This window comes from Lethenteron reissneri, unplaced genomic scaffold (genome assembly GCF_015708825.2).
Source record: "Lethenteron reissneri isolate LAM-NWPU_2019-01 unplaced genomic scaffold, ASM1570882v1 scaffold_270, whole genome shotgun sequence".
Taxonomy (NCBI): domain Eukaryota; kingdom Metazoa; phylum Chordata; class Hyperoartia; order Petromyzontiformes; family Petromyzontidae; genus Lethenteron; species Lethenteron reissneri.
In genome coordinates this window covers 1-13886 of record NW_026891792.1, presented here as the reverse complement: position 1 = coordinate 13886, position 13886 = coordinate 1, and the positions used below count along the sequence as shown (strand labels likewise).

Here is a 13886-nt window from a genome sequence, read left to right as displayed (position 1 = left end):
GCTTGGAATTCGGAACTTCTTGCATCCAAAGCGAAAACCATACCCCTAGACCAACAAGCAACCTTTGCGTCCACATGACGCATGAATACGAATACTTGTATACGAGGCTTCATTAAAAAGCATGACTTTTGAATAGTAAATTGACAGAGAATAGGACAATGAGTCAAGAATTTGCCCAGATGGAGTCAGGCACAAACCCTTTCAAAGACGCGATTTCTTGAATTGCTTATTTTACACTAATTTAGATTTTAATCATGATATCATCACTGGTGTCAAGTTAGTATCATGATATAAAGGCAATTGCTAATTTATTGATGAACGAAGGAGTCCCGACGCCATGTCATTGATAGTATTGATTGACCATACCTCAACATGCTGTGCAGCAAAAGTTGTGAAGATAAAAGCCAGGGCCAGTTCAAAATTGACTTGGGTTTTTGTCGACCAATACCAAAGAAAATGGCGCTTGGGCTCGTCCGGGATTTGAACCCGGGACCTCTCGCACCCTAAGCGAGAATCATACCCCTAGACCAACGAGCCACTCATCTTCGACCAGTGAATAATGTTTGAAAATGAGGTTCAATCAACACTTCGATTATCTCATGAGATGTAACTTTGCTGAGAGATAATGAACATTTTTGGCACAAATAAGTTTTGACAATGTTTTTAATGCAAGATATTGGTTGAAAATGCATGGATATAGACTTGTACGAACAGCAATATGACTTTGCCCAGATTTAGTCAGGCTAAAAACCATTTCAATGATGCGATTTCGTGAATTGCTTATTTTACACCAATTTAGATTTTAATCATGGCATCATCATTGGTGTCAAGATATTATCATGATTGCTAATTTATGGATGAACGAAGGAGTCCCTACGCTATGTCATTGATAGCATTGATTGACCATACCTCAACATGCTGTGCAGCAAAAGTTGTGAAGATAAAAGCCAGGGCCAGTTCAAAAATGACCAATCCCCAAGAAAATGGTGCTTGGGCTCGTCCGGGATTTGAACCCGGGACCTCTCGCACCCGAAGCGAGAATCATACCCCTAGACCAACGAGCCACTCATCCTCAAGCGAATAATGTATGAAAATGAGGTTCAATCAACACTTCGATTATCTCATGAGATGTAATTTTGCTGAGAGATAATGAGCATTTTTGGCACAAAAAAGTTTTGAAATTGCTCTTAATCCAAGATGTTGGTTTGAAAATGCATGGTTATAGACTTGTACGAACAGCAATATCACTTTTCTATAACAAAAACAATTATATGGGAACCAATATTTAAGGACATTTCTAACTTGACTCACCACACACTCTAACAATCTATTGAGATGAATACAACTCAGGTCGCAGGAGTCTTCGTGTATTGTCCTCATGATGGCCGACTCATCCCAGAAAAAAAAACGACCGGGCTTGGAATCCGGAACTTCTTGCATTCAAAGCGAGAACCATACCCGAGACCAACAAGCTACCTTTGTGTCCACATAACGCATAAATACGAGTACTTGTATACGAGGCTTCATATAAAAATCATAACTTTTGAATAGTAAACTGAAAGAGAATAGGACAATGAGTCAAGAATTAGCCCAGATTGAGTCAGGCACAAACCATTTCAATGATGCGATTTCGTGAATTGCTTATTTTACACCAATTTTGATTTTAATCATGGTATCATCATTGGTGTCAATAAATTATCATGATTGCTAATTTATGGATGAACGGAGTCCCTACGCTATGTGATTGATAGCATTGATTGCCCATACCTCAGCATAATGTGCAGCAAAAGTTGTGAAGATAAAAGCCAGGGCCAGTTCAAAAATGACCAATCGCCAAGAAAATGGTGCTTGGGCTCGTCCGGGATTTGAACCCGGGACCTCTCGCACCCTAAGCGAGAATCATACCCCTAGACCAACGAGCCACTCATCTTCAACCAGTGAATAATGTTTGAAAATGAGGTTCAATGAACACTTAGATTATCTCATGAGATGTAACTTTGCTGAGAGATAATTAGCATTTTTGGCACAAATATGTTTTGAAAGTGTTCTTAATACTAAGATGTTGGTTTGAAAATGCATGGTTATAGACTTGTACGAACAGCAAAATGACTTTGCTATAACAAAGACAATGATATGGGAACCAATATGTAAGGACATTTCTAACTTTACTCACCACACACTCTAACACTCTATTGAGATGAATACAATTCAGGTCGCAGGAGTCCTCGTGTATTGTCCTTATAATTGTCTACTCATCCCAGAAAAATAAAACTTCCGGGCTTGGAATTCGGAACTTCTTGCATCCAAAGCGAAAACCATACCCCTAGACCAACAAGCAACCTTTGCGTCCACATGACGCATGAATACGAATACTTGTATACGAGGCTTCATTAAAAAGCATGACTTTTGAATAGTAAATTGACAGAGAATAAGACAATGAGTCAAGAATTTGCCCAGATGGAGTCAGGCACAAACCCTTTCAAAGACGCGATTTCTTGAATTGCTTATTTTACACTAATTTAGATTTTAATCATGATATCATCACTGGTGTCAAGTTATTATCATGATATAAAGGCAATTGCTAATTTATTGATGAACGAAGGAGTCCCGACGCCATGTCATTGATAGTATTGATTGACCATACCTCAACATGCTGTGCAGCAAAAGTTGTGAAGATAAAAGCCAGGGCCAGTTCAAAATTGACTTGGGTTTTTGTCGACCAATACCAAAGAAAATGGCGCTTGGGCTCGTCCGGGATTTGAACCCGGGACCTCTCGCACCCTAAGCGAGAATCATACCCCTAGACCAACGAGCCACTCATCTTCAACCAGTGAATAATGTTTGAAAATGAGGTTCAATCAACACTTCGATTATCTCATGAGATGTAACTTTGCTGAGAGATAATGAACATTTTTGGCACAAATAAGTTTTGACAATGTTTTTAATGCAAGATATTGGTTGAAAATGCATGGATATAGACTTGTACGAACAGCAATATGACTTTGCCCAGATTTAGTCAGGCTAAAAACCATTTCAATGATGCGATTTCGTGAATTGCTTATTTTACACCAATTTAGATTTTAATCATGGCATCATCATTGGTGTCAAGATATTATCATGATTGCTAATTTATGGATGAACGAAGGAGTCCCTACGCTATGTCATTGATAGCATTGATTGACCATACCTCAACATGCTGTGCAGCAAAAGTTGTGAAGATAAAAGCCAGGGCCAGTTCAAAAATGACCAATCCCCAAGAAAATGGTGCTTGGGCTCGTCCGGGATTTGAACCCGGGACCTCTCGCACCCGAAGCGAGAATCATACCCCTAGACCAACGAGCCACTCATCCTCAAGCAGTGAATAATGTATGAAAATGAGGTTCAATCAACACTTCGATTATCTCATGAGATGTAATTTTGCTGAGAGATAATGAGCATTTTTGGCACAAAAAAGTTTTGAAATTGCTCTTAATCCAAGATGTTGGTTTGAAAATGCATGGTTATAGACTTGTACGAACAGCAATATCACTTTTCTATAACAAAAACAATTATATGGGAACCAATATTTAAGGACATTTCTAACTTGACTCACCACACACTCTAACAATCTATTGAGATGAATACAACTCAGGTCGCAGGAGTCTTCGTGTATTGTCCTCATGATGGCCGACTCATCCCAGAAAAAAAAACGACCGGGCTTGGAATCCGGAACTTCTTGCATTCAAAGCGAGAACCATACCCGAGACCAACAAGCTACCTTTGTGTCCACATAACGCATAAATACGAGTACTTGTATACGAGGCTTCATGTAAAAATCATAACTTTTGAATAGTAAACTGAAAGAGAATAGGACAATGAGTCAAGAATTAGCCCAGATTGAGTCAGGCACAAACCCTTTCAATGATGCGATTTCGTGAATTGCTTATTTTACACCAATTTTGATTTTAATCATGGTATCATCATTGGTGTCAATAAATTATCATGATTGCTAATTTATGGATGAACGGAGTCCCTACGCTATGTGATTGATAGCATTGATTGCCCATACCTCAGCATAATGTGCAGCAAAAGTTGTGAAGATAAAAGCCAGGGCCAGTTCAAAAATGACCAATCGCCAAGAAAATGGTGCTTGGGCTCGTCCGGGATTTGAACCCGGGACCTCTCGCACCCTAAGCGAGAATCATACCCCTAGACCAACGAGCCACTCATCTTCAACCAGTGAATAATGTTTGAAAATGAGGTTCAATGAACACTTAGATTATCTCATGAGATGTAACTTTGCTGAGAGATAATTAGCATTTTTGGCACAAATATGTTTTGAAAGTGTTCTTAATACTAAGATGTTGGTTTGAAAATGCATGGTTATAGACTTGTACGAACAGCAAAATGACTTTGCTATAACAAAGACAATGATATGGGAACCAATATGTAAGGACATTTCTAACTTTACTCACCACACACTCTAACATTCTATTGAGATGAATACAATTCAGGTCGCAGGAGTCCTCGTGTATTGTCCTTATAATTGTCTACTCATCCCAGAAAAATAAAACTTCCGGGCTTGGAATTCGGAACTTCTTGCATCCAAAGCGAAAACCATACCCCTAGACCAACAAGCAACCTTTGCGTCCACATGACGCATGAATACGAATACTTGTATACGAGGCTTCATTAAAAAGCATGACTTTTGAATAGTAAATTGACAGAGAATAGGACAATGAGTCAAGCATTGGCCCAGATGGAGTCAGGCACAAACCCTTTCAAAGACGCGATTTCTTGAATTGCTTATTTTACATTAATTTAGATTTTAATCATGATATCATCACTGGTGTCAAGTTATTATCATGATATAAAGGCAATTGCTAATTTTTTGATGAACGAAGGAGTCCCGACGCCATGTCATTGATAGTATTGATTGACCATACCTCAACATGCTGTGCAGCAAAAGTTGTGAAGATAAAAGCCAGGGCCAGTTCAAAATTGACTTGGGTTTTTGTCGACCAATACCAAAGAAAATGGCGCTTGGGCTCGTCCGGGATTTGAACCCGGGACCTCTCGCACCCTAAGCGAGAATCATACCCCTCGACCAACGAGCCACTCATCGTCAACCAGTGAATAATGTTTGAAAATGAGGTTCAATCAACACTTCGATTATCTCATGAGATGTAACTTTGCTGAGAGATAATGAACATTTTTGGCACAAATAAGTTTTGACAATGTTTTTAATGCAAGATATTGGTTGAAAATGCATGGATATAGACTTGTACGAACAGCAATATGACTTTGCCCAGATTTAGTCAGGCTAAAAACCATTTCAATGATGCGATTTCGTGAATTGCTTATTTTACACCAATTTAGATTTTAATCATGGCATCATCATTGGTGTCAAGATATTATCATGATTGCTAATTTATGGATGAACGAAGGAGTCCCTACGCTATGTCATTGATAGCATTGATTGACCATACCTCAACATGCTGTGCAGCAAAAGTTGTGAAGATAAAAGCCAGGGCCAGTTCAAAATTGACTTGGTCTTTGTCGACAAAACCCCAAGAAAATGGTGCTTGGGCTCGTCCGGGATTTGAACCCGGGACCTCTCGCACCCGAAGCGAGAATCATACCCCTAGACCAACGAGCCACTCATCCTCAAGCAGTGAATAATGTATGAAAATGAGGTTCAATCAACACTTCGATTATCTCATGAGATGTAACTTTGCTGAGAGATAATGAGCATTTTTGGCACAAAAAAGTTTTGAAATTGCTCTTAATCCAAGATGTTGGTTTGAAAATGCATGGTTATAGACTTGTACGAACAGCAATATCACTTTTCTATAACAAAAACAATTATATGGGAACCAATATTTAAGGACATTTCTAACTTGACTCACCACACACTCTAACAATCTATTGAGATGAATACAACTCAGGTCGCAGGAGTCTTCGTGTATTGTCCTCATGATGGCCGACTCATCCCAGAAAAAAAAAAGACAGGGCTTGGAATCCGGAACTTCTTGCATTCAAAGCGAGAACCATACCCGAGACCAACAAGCTACCTTTGTGTCCACATAACGCATAAATACGAGTACTTGTATACGAGGCTTCATGTAAAAATCATAACTTTTGAATAGTAAACTGAAAGAGAATAGGACAATGAGTCAAGAATTAGCCCAGATTGAGTCAGGCACAAACCCTTTCAATGATGCGATTTCGTGAATTGCTTATTTTACACCAATTTTGATTTTAATCATGGTATCATCATTGGTGTCAATAAATTATCATGATTGCTAATTTATGGATGAACGGAGTCCCTACGCTATGTGATTGATAGCATTGATTGCCCATACCTCAGCATGATGTGCAGCAAAAGTTGTGAAGATAAAAGCCAGGGCCAGTTAAAAAATGACCAATCGCCAAGAAAATGGTGCTTGGGCTCGTCCGGGATTTGAACCCGGGACCTCTCGCACCCTAAGCGAGAATCATACCCCTAGACCAACGAGCCACTCATCTTCAACCAGTGAATAATGTTTGAAAATGAGGTTCAATGAACACTTAGATTGTCTCATTAGATGTAACTTTGCTGAGAGATAATTAGCATTTTTGGCACAAATATGTTTTGAAAGTGTTCTTAATACTAAGATGTTGGTTTGAAAATGCATGGTTATAGACTTGTACGAACAGCAAAATGACTTTGCTATAACAAAGACAATGATATGGGAACCAATATGTAAGGACATTTCTAACTTTACTCACCACACACTCTAACACTCTATTGAGATGAATACAATTCAGGTCGCAGGAGTCCTCGTGTATTGTCCTTAGAATTGTCTACTCATCCCAGAAAAATAAAACTTCCGGGCTTGGAATTCGGAACTTCTTGCATCCAAAGCGAAAACCATACCCCTAGACCAACAAGCAACCTTTGCGTCCACATGACGCATGAATACGAATACTTGTATACGAGGCTTCATTAAAAAGCATGACTTTTGAATAGTAAATTGACAGAGAATAGGACAATGAGTCAAGAATTTGCCCAGATGGAGTCAGGCACAAACCCTTTCAAAGACGCGATTTCTTGAATTGCTTATTTTACACTAATTTAGATTTTAATCATGATATCATCACTGGTGTCAAGTTATTATCATGATATAAAGGCAATTGCTAATTTATTGATGAACGAAGGAGTCCCGACGCCATGTCATTGATAGTATTGATTGACCATACCTCAACATGCTGTGCAGCAAAAGTTGTGAAGATAAAAGCCAGGGCCAGTTCAAAATTGACTTGGGTTTTTGTCGACCAATACCAAAGAAGATGGCGCTTGGGCTCGTCCGGGATTTGAACCCGGGACCTCTCGCACCCTAAGCGAGAATCATACCCCTAGACCAACGAGCCACTCATCTTCAACCAGTGAATAATGTTTGAAAATGAGGTTCAATGAACACTTAGATTATCTCATGAGATGTAACTTTGCTGAGAGATAATTAGCATTTTTGGCACAAATATGTTTTGAAAGTGTTCTTAATACTAAGATGTTGGTTTGAAAATGCATGGTTATAGACTTGTACGAACAGCAAAATGACTTTGCTATAACAAAGACAATGATATGGGAACCAATATGTAAGGACATTTCTAACTTTACTCACCACACACTCTAACACTCTATTGAGATGAATACAATTCAGGTCGCAGGAGTCCTCGAGTATTGTCCTTATAATTGTCTACTCATCCCAGAAAAATAAAACTTCCGGGCTTGGAATTCGGAACTTCTTGCATCCAAAGCGAAAACCATACCCCTAGACCAACAAGCAACCTTTGCGTCCACATGACGCATGAATACGAATACTTGTATACGAGGCTTCATTAAAAAGCATGACTTTTGAATAGTAAATTGACAGAGAATAGGACAACGAGTCAAGCATTTGCCCAGATGGAGTCAGGCACAAACCCTTTCAATGATGCGATTTCGTGAATTGCTTATTTTACACTAATTTAGATTTTAATCATGATATCATCATTGGTGTCAAGTTATTGTCATGATATAAAGGCAATTGCTAATTTATTGATGAACGAATGAGTCCCGACGCCATGTCATTGATAGTATTGATTGGCCATACCTCAACATGTTGTGCAGCAAAAGTTGTGAAGATAAAAGCCAGGGCCAGTTCAAAATTGACTTGGGTTTTTGTCGACCAATCCCAAAGAAAATGGTGCTTGGGCTCGTCCGGGATTTGAACCCGGGACCTCTCGCACCCGAAGCGAGAATCATACCCCTAGACCAACGAGCCACTCATCCTCAAGCAGTGAATAATGTATGAAAATGAGGTTCAATCAACACTTCGATTATCTCATGAGATGTAATTTTGCTGAGAGATAATGAGCATTTTTGGCACAAAAAAGTTTTGAAATTGCTCTTAATCCAAGATGTTGGTTTGAAAATGCATGGTTATAGACTTGTACGAACAGCAATATCACTTTTCTATAACAAAAACAATTATATGGGAACCAATATTTAAGGACATTTCTAACTTGACTCACCACACACTCTAACAATCTATTGAGATGAATACAACTCAGGTCGCAGGAGTCTTCGTGTATTGTCCTCATGATGGCCGACTCATCCCAGAAAAAAAAACGACCGGGCTTGGAATCCGGAACTTCTTGCATTCAAAGCGAGAACCATACCCGAGACCAACAAGCTACCTTTGTGTCCACATAACGCATAAATACGAGTACTTGTATACGAGGCTTCATGTAAAAATCATAACTTTTGAATAGTAAACTGAAAGAGAATAGGACAATGAGTCAAGAATTAGCCCAGATTGAGTCAGGCACAAACCCTTTCAATGATGCGATTTCGTGAATTGCTTATTTTACACCAATTTTGATTTTAATCATGGTATCATCATTGGTGTCAATAAATTATCATGATTGCTAATTTATGGATGAACGGAGTCCCTACGCTATGTGATTGATAGCATTGATTGCCCATACCTCAGCATAATGTGCAGCAAAAGTTGTGAAGATAAAAGCCAGGGCCAGTTCAAAAATGACCAATCGCCAAGAAAATGGTGCTTGGGCTCGTCCGGGATTTGAACCCGGGACCTCTCGCACCCTAAGCGAGAATCATACCCCTAGACCAACGAGCCACTCATCTTCAACCAGTGAATAATGTTTGAAAATGAGGTTCAATGAACACTTAGATTATCTCATGAGATGTAACTTTGCTGAGAGATAATTAGCATTTTTGGCACAAATATGTTTTGAAAGTGTTCTTAATACTAAGATGTTGGTTTGAAAATGCATGGTTATAGACTTGTACGAACAGCAAAATGACTTTGCTATAACAAAGACAATGATATGGGAACCAATATGTAAGGACATTTCTAACTTTACTCACCACACACTCTAACATTCTATTGAGATGAATACAATTCAGGTCGCAGGAGTCCTCGTGTATTGTCCTTATAATTGTCTACTCATCCCAGAAAAATAAAACTTCCGGGCTTGGAATTCGGAACTTCTTGCATCCAAAGCGAAAACCATACCCCTAGACCAACAAGCAACCTTTGCGTCCACATGACGCATGAATACGAATACTTGTATACGAGGCTTCATTAAAAAGCATGACTTTTGAATAGTAAATTGACAGAGAATAGGACAACGAGTCAAGCATTTGCCCAGATGGAGTCAGGCACAAACCCTTTCAATGATGCGATTTCGTGAATTGCTTATTTTACACCAATTTTGATTTTAATCATGGTATCATCATTGGTGTCAATAAATTATCATGATTGCTAATTTATGGATGAACGGAGTCCCTACGCTATGTGATTGATAGCATTGATTGCCCATACCTCAGCATGATGTGCAGCAAAAGTTGTGAAGATAAAAGCCAGGGCCAGTTCAAAATTGACCAGTCCCAAAAAAAATGGTGCCTGGGCTCGTCCGGGATTTGAACCCGGGACCTCTCGCACCCAAAGCGAGAATCATACCCCTAGACCAACGAGCCACTCTTCTTCAAGCTGCGAATAATGTATGAAAATGAGGTTCAATGAACACTTCGATTATCTCATGAGATGTAACTTTGCTGAGAGATAATTAGCATTTTTGGCACAAATAAGTTTTGAAAGTGTTCTTAATACTAAGATGTTGGTAGAAATCATTGTTATAGACTTGTACAAAAAGCAATATCACTTTGCTATAACAAAAACTGTGAAATGGAAACCAATATTTTACGAAATTTCTAACTATACTCATCACACACTCTAACATTCTATTGAGATGAATACAATTCAGGTCGCAGGAGTCCTCGTGTATTGTCCTTATAATTGTCTTCTCATCCCAGAAAAATAAAACTTCCGGGCTTGGAATTCGGAACTTCTTGCATCCAAAGCGAAAACCATACCCCTAGACCAACAAGCAACCTTTGCGTCCACATGACGCATGAATACGAATACTTGTATACGAGGCTTCATTAAAAAGCATGACTTTTGAATAGTAAATTGACAGAGAATAGGACAACGAGTCAAGCATTTGCCCAGATGGAGTCAGGCACAAACCCTTTCAATGATGCGATTTCGTGAATTGCTTATTTTACACTAATTTAGATTTTAATCATGATATCATCATTGGTGTCAAGTTATTATCATGATATAAAGGCAATTGCTAATTTATTGATGAACGAATGAGTCCCGACGCCATGTCATTGATAGTATTGATTGGCCATACCTCAACATGTTGTGCAGCAAAAGTTGTGAAGATAAAAGCCAGGGCCAGTTCAAAATTGACCAGTCCCAAAAAAAATGGTGCCTGGGCTCGTCCGGGATTTGAACCCGGGACCTCTCGCACCCAAAGCGAGAATCATACCCCTAGACCAACGAGCCACTCTTCTTCAAGCTGCGAATAATGTATGAAAATGAGGTTCAATGAACACTTCGATTATCTCATGAGATGTAACTTTGCTGAGAGATAATTAGCATTTTTGGCACAAATAAGTTTTGAAAGTGTTCTTAATACTAAGATGTTGGTAGAAATCATTGTTATAGACTTGTACAAAAAGCAATATCACTTTGCTATAACAAAAACTGTGAAATGGAAACCAATATTTTACGAAATTTCTAACTATACTCATCACACACTCTAACATTCTATTGAGATGAATACAATTCAGGTCGCAGGAGTCCTCGTGTATTGTCCTTATAATTGTCTACTCATCCCAGAAAAATAAAACTTCCGGGCTTGGAATTCGGAACTTCTTGCATCCAAAGCGAAAACCATACCCCTAGACCAACAAGCAACCTTTGCGTCCACATGACGCATGAATACGAATACTTGTATACGAGGCTTCATTAAAAAGCATGACTTTTGAATAGTAAATTGACAGAGAATAGGACAACGAGTCAAGCATTTGCCCAGATGGAGTCAGGCACAAACCCTTTCAATGATGCGATTTCGTGAATTGCTTATTTTACACCAATTTTGATTTTAATCATGGTATCATCATTGGTGTCAATAAATTATCATGATTGCTAATTTATGGATGAACGGAGTCCCTACGCTATGTGATTGATAGCATTGATTGCCCATACCTCAGCATGATGTGCAGCAAAAGTTGTGAAGATAAAAGCCAGGGCCAGTTCAAAATTGACCAGTCCCAAAAAAAATGGTGCCTGGGCTCGTCCGGGATTTGAACCCGGGACCTCTCGCACCCAAAGCGAGAATCATACCCCTAGACCAACGAGCCACTCTTCTTCAAGCTGCGAATAATGTATGAAAATGAGGTTCAATGAACACTTCGATTATCTCATGAGATGTAACTTTGCTGAGAGATAATTAGCATTTTTGGCACAAATATGTTTTGAAAGTGTTCTTAATACTAAGATGTTGGTTTGAAAATGCATGGTTATAGACTTGTACGAACAGCAATATGACTTTGCTATAACAAAGACAATGATATGGGAACCAATATGTAAGGACATTCTAACTTTACTCACCACACACTCTAACACTCTATTGAGATGAATACAATTCAGGTCGCAGGAGTCCTCGTGTATTGTCCTTATAATTGTCTTCTCATCCCAGAAAAATAAAACTTCCGGGCTTGGAATTCGGAACTTCTTGCATTCAAAGCGAAAACCATACCCCTAGACCAACAAGCAACCTTTGCGTCCACATGACGCATAAATACGAATACTTGTATACGAGGCTTCATTAAAAAGCATGACATTTGAATAGTAAATTGACAGAGAATAGGACAATGAGTCAAGAATTAGCCCAGATTGAGTCAGGCACAAACCCTTTCAATGATGCGATTTCGTGAATTGCTTATTTTACACTAATTTAGATTTAATCATGATATCATCATTGGTGTCAAGTTATTATCATGATATAAAGGCAATTGCTAATTTATTGATGAACGAATGAGTCCCGACGCCATGTCATTGATATTATTGATTGGCCATACCTCAACATGTTGTGCAGCAAAAGTTGTGAAGATAAAAGCCAGGGCCAGTTCAAAATTGACCAGTCCCAAAAAAATGGTGCCTGGGCTCGTCGGATTTGAACCCCGGGACCTCTCGCACCCAAAGCGAGAATCATACCCCTAGACCAACGAGCCACTCTGCTTTCAAGCTGCGAATAATGTATGAAAATGAGGTTCAATGAACACTTCGATTATCTCATGAGATGTAAACTTTTGCTGAGAGCTAATTAGCATTGTTGGCACAAATAAGTTTTGAAAGTGTTCTTAATACTAAGATGTTGGTAGAAATCATTTGTTTAGACTTGTACAAAAAGCATATCACTTTGCTATAACAAAACTGTGAAATGGAAACCCATATTTTACGAAATTTCTAACTATACTCATCACACACTCTAACACCTTATTTGAGATAAATAAAACTCAGGTTGCAGGAGTCCTCATGTATTGTTCTTATAATTGTCTACTCATCCCAGAAAAAAAAAACTACGGGCTTGGAAATCGGAACTTCTTGCATCCAAAGCGAAAACCATACCCCTAGACCAACAAGCACCTTTGCGTCCACATGACGCATGAATACGAATACTTGTATACGAGGCTTCATTAAAAAGCATGACTTTTGAATAGTAAATTGACAGAGAATAGGACAATGAGTCAAGAATTTGCCCAGATGGAGTCAGGCACCAAACCCTTTCAAAGACGCGATTTCTTGAATTGCTTATTTTTACACTAATTTAGATTTTAATCATGATATCATCTCTGGTGTCAAGTTATTATCATGATATAAAGGCAATTGTTATTTATTGATGAACGAAGGAGTACCGACGCCATGTCATTGATAGTATTGATGACCATACCTCAACATGCCGTGCAGCAAAAGTTTGTGAAGATAAAGGCAGGGCCAGTTCAAAATTGACTTGGGTTTTTGTCGACCAATACCAAAGAAATGGCGCTTGGCTCGTCTGGGATTTGAAACCCGGGACCTCTCGCACCCTAGGTGAGAATCATACCCCTAGACCAACGAGCCACTCCACTTCAACCAGTGAATAATGTTGAAAATGAGGTTCAATCAACACTTCGATTATCTCATGAGATGTAACTTTGCCTGAGAGTAACTGAGCATTTTTGGCACAAAAAGTTTTGAAATTGCTCTTAATCCAAGATGTTGGTTTGAAAATGCATGGTTATAGACTTGTACGAACAGCAATATCACTTTTCTATAACAAAAACAATTATATGGGAACCAATATTTAAGGACATTTCTAACTTGACTCACCACACACTCTAACACTCTATTGAGATGAATACAACTGAGGTCGCAGGAGTCTTCGTGTACTGTCATCATGATGGCCGACTCATCCCAGAAAAAGAAAACGACCGGGCTTGGAATCCGGAACTTTTTGCATTC

At 38.9% G+C, this 13886-nt stretch overlaps 16 non-coding genes across 16 annotated transcripts; all 16 read right to left on the bottom strand.

Moving 5' to 3' along the window:
* Nucleotides 1-465: 465 nt before the first annotated feature.
* Nucleotides 466-537, bottom strand: TRNAP-AGG (transfer RNA proline (anticodon AGG)). Its single transcript has one exon. It is a non-coding gene; the product is annotated as a tRNA-Pro (tRNA).
* A 455-nt stretch (nucleotides 538-992) lies between these two features.
* Nucleotides 993-1064, bottom strand: TRNAP-CGG (transfer RNA proline (anticodon CGG)). The gene has a single exon. It is a non-coding gene; the product is annotated as a tRNA-Pro (tRNA).
* A 786-nt stretch (nucleotides 1065-1850) lies between these two features.
* Nucleotides 1851-1922, bottom strand: TRNAP-AGG (transfer RNA proline (anticodon AGG)). The gene has a single exon. It is a non-coding gene; the product is annotated as a tRNA-Pro (tRNA).
* An 821-nt stretch (nucleotides 1923-2743) lies between these two features.
* Nucleotides 2744-2815, bottom strand: TRNAP-AGG (transfer RNA proline (anticodon AGG)). The gene has a single exon. It is a non-coding gene; the product is annotated as a tRNA-Pro (tRNA).
* Nucleotides 2816-3270: 455 nt separating this feature from the next.
* On the bottom strand, nucleotides 3271-3342 carry TRNAP-CGG (transfer RNA proline (anticodon CGG)). The gene has a single exon. It is a non-coding gene; the product is annotated as a tRNA-Pro (tRNA).
* Nucleotides 3343-4131: 789 nt separating this feature from the next.
* On the bottom strand, nucleotides 4132-4203 carry TRNAP-AGG (transfer RNA proline (anticodon AGG)). Its single transcript has one exon. It is a non-coding gene; the product is annotated as a tRNA-Pro (tRNA).
* Nucleotides 4204-5024: 821 nt separating this feature from the next.
* TRNAP-AGG (transfer RNA proline (anticodon AGG)) lies at nucleotides 5025-5096 on the bottom strand. Its single transcript has one exon. It is a non-coding gene; the product is annotated as a tRNA-Pro (tRNA).
* Nucleotides 5097-5566: 470 nt separating this feature from the next.
* On the bottom strand, nucleotides 5567-5638 carry TRNAP-CGG (transfer RNA proline (anticodon CGG)). Its single transcript has one exon. It is a non-coding gene; the product is annotated as a tRNA-Pro (tRNA).
* Nucleotides 5639-6427: 789 nt separating this feature from the next.
* Nucleotides 6428-6499, bottom strand: TRNAP-AGG (transfer RNA proline (anticodon AGG)). Its single transcript has one exon. It is a non-coding gene; the product is annotated as a tRNA-Pro (tRNA).
* An 821-nt stretch (nucleotides 6500-7320) lies between these two features.
* Nucleotides 7321-7392, bottom strand: TRNAP-AGG (transfer RNA proline (anticodon AGG)). Its single transcript has one exon. It is a non-coding gene; the product is annotated as a tRNA-Pro (tRNA).
* Nucleotides 7393-8213: 821 nt separating this feature from the next.
* TRNAP-CGG (transfer RNA proline (anticodon CGG)) lies at nucleotides 8214-8285 on the bottom strand. Its single transcript has one exon. It is a non-coding gene; the product is annotated as a tRNA-Pro (tRNA).
* A 789-nt stretch (nucleotides 8286-9074) lies between these two features.
* On the bottom strand, nucleotides 9075-9146 carry TRNAP-AGG (transfer RNA proline (anticodon AGG)). The gene has a single exon. It is a non-coding gene; the product is annotated as a tRNA-Pro (tRNA).
* Nucleotides 9147-9937: 791 nt separating this feature from the next.
* Nucleotides 9938-10009, bottom strand: TRNAP-UGG (transfer RNA proline (anticodon UGG)). Its single transcript has one exon. It is a non-coding gene; the product is annotated as a tRNA-Pro (tRNA).
* An 802-nt stretch (nucleotides 10010-10811) lies between these two features.
* Nucleotides 10812-10883, bottom strand: TRNAP-UGG (transfer RNA proline (anticodon UGG)). Its single transcript has one exon. It is a non-coding gene; the product is annotated as a tRNA-Pro (tRNA).
* Nucleotides 10884-11671: 788 nt separating this feature from the next.
* TRNAP-UGG (transfer RNA proline (anticodon UGG)) lies at nucleotides 11672-11743 on the bottom strand. The gene has a single exon. It is a non-coding gene; the product is annotated as a tRNA-Pro (tRNA).
* Nucleotides 11744-13432: 1689 nt separating this feature from the next.
* TRNAP-AGG (transfer RNA proline (anticodon AGG)) lies at nucleotides 13433-13505 on the bottom strand. Its single transcript has one exon. It is a non-coding gene; the product is annotated as a tRNA-Pro (tRNA).
* Nucleotides 13506-13886: the final 381 nt, after the last annotated feature.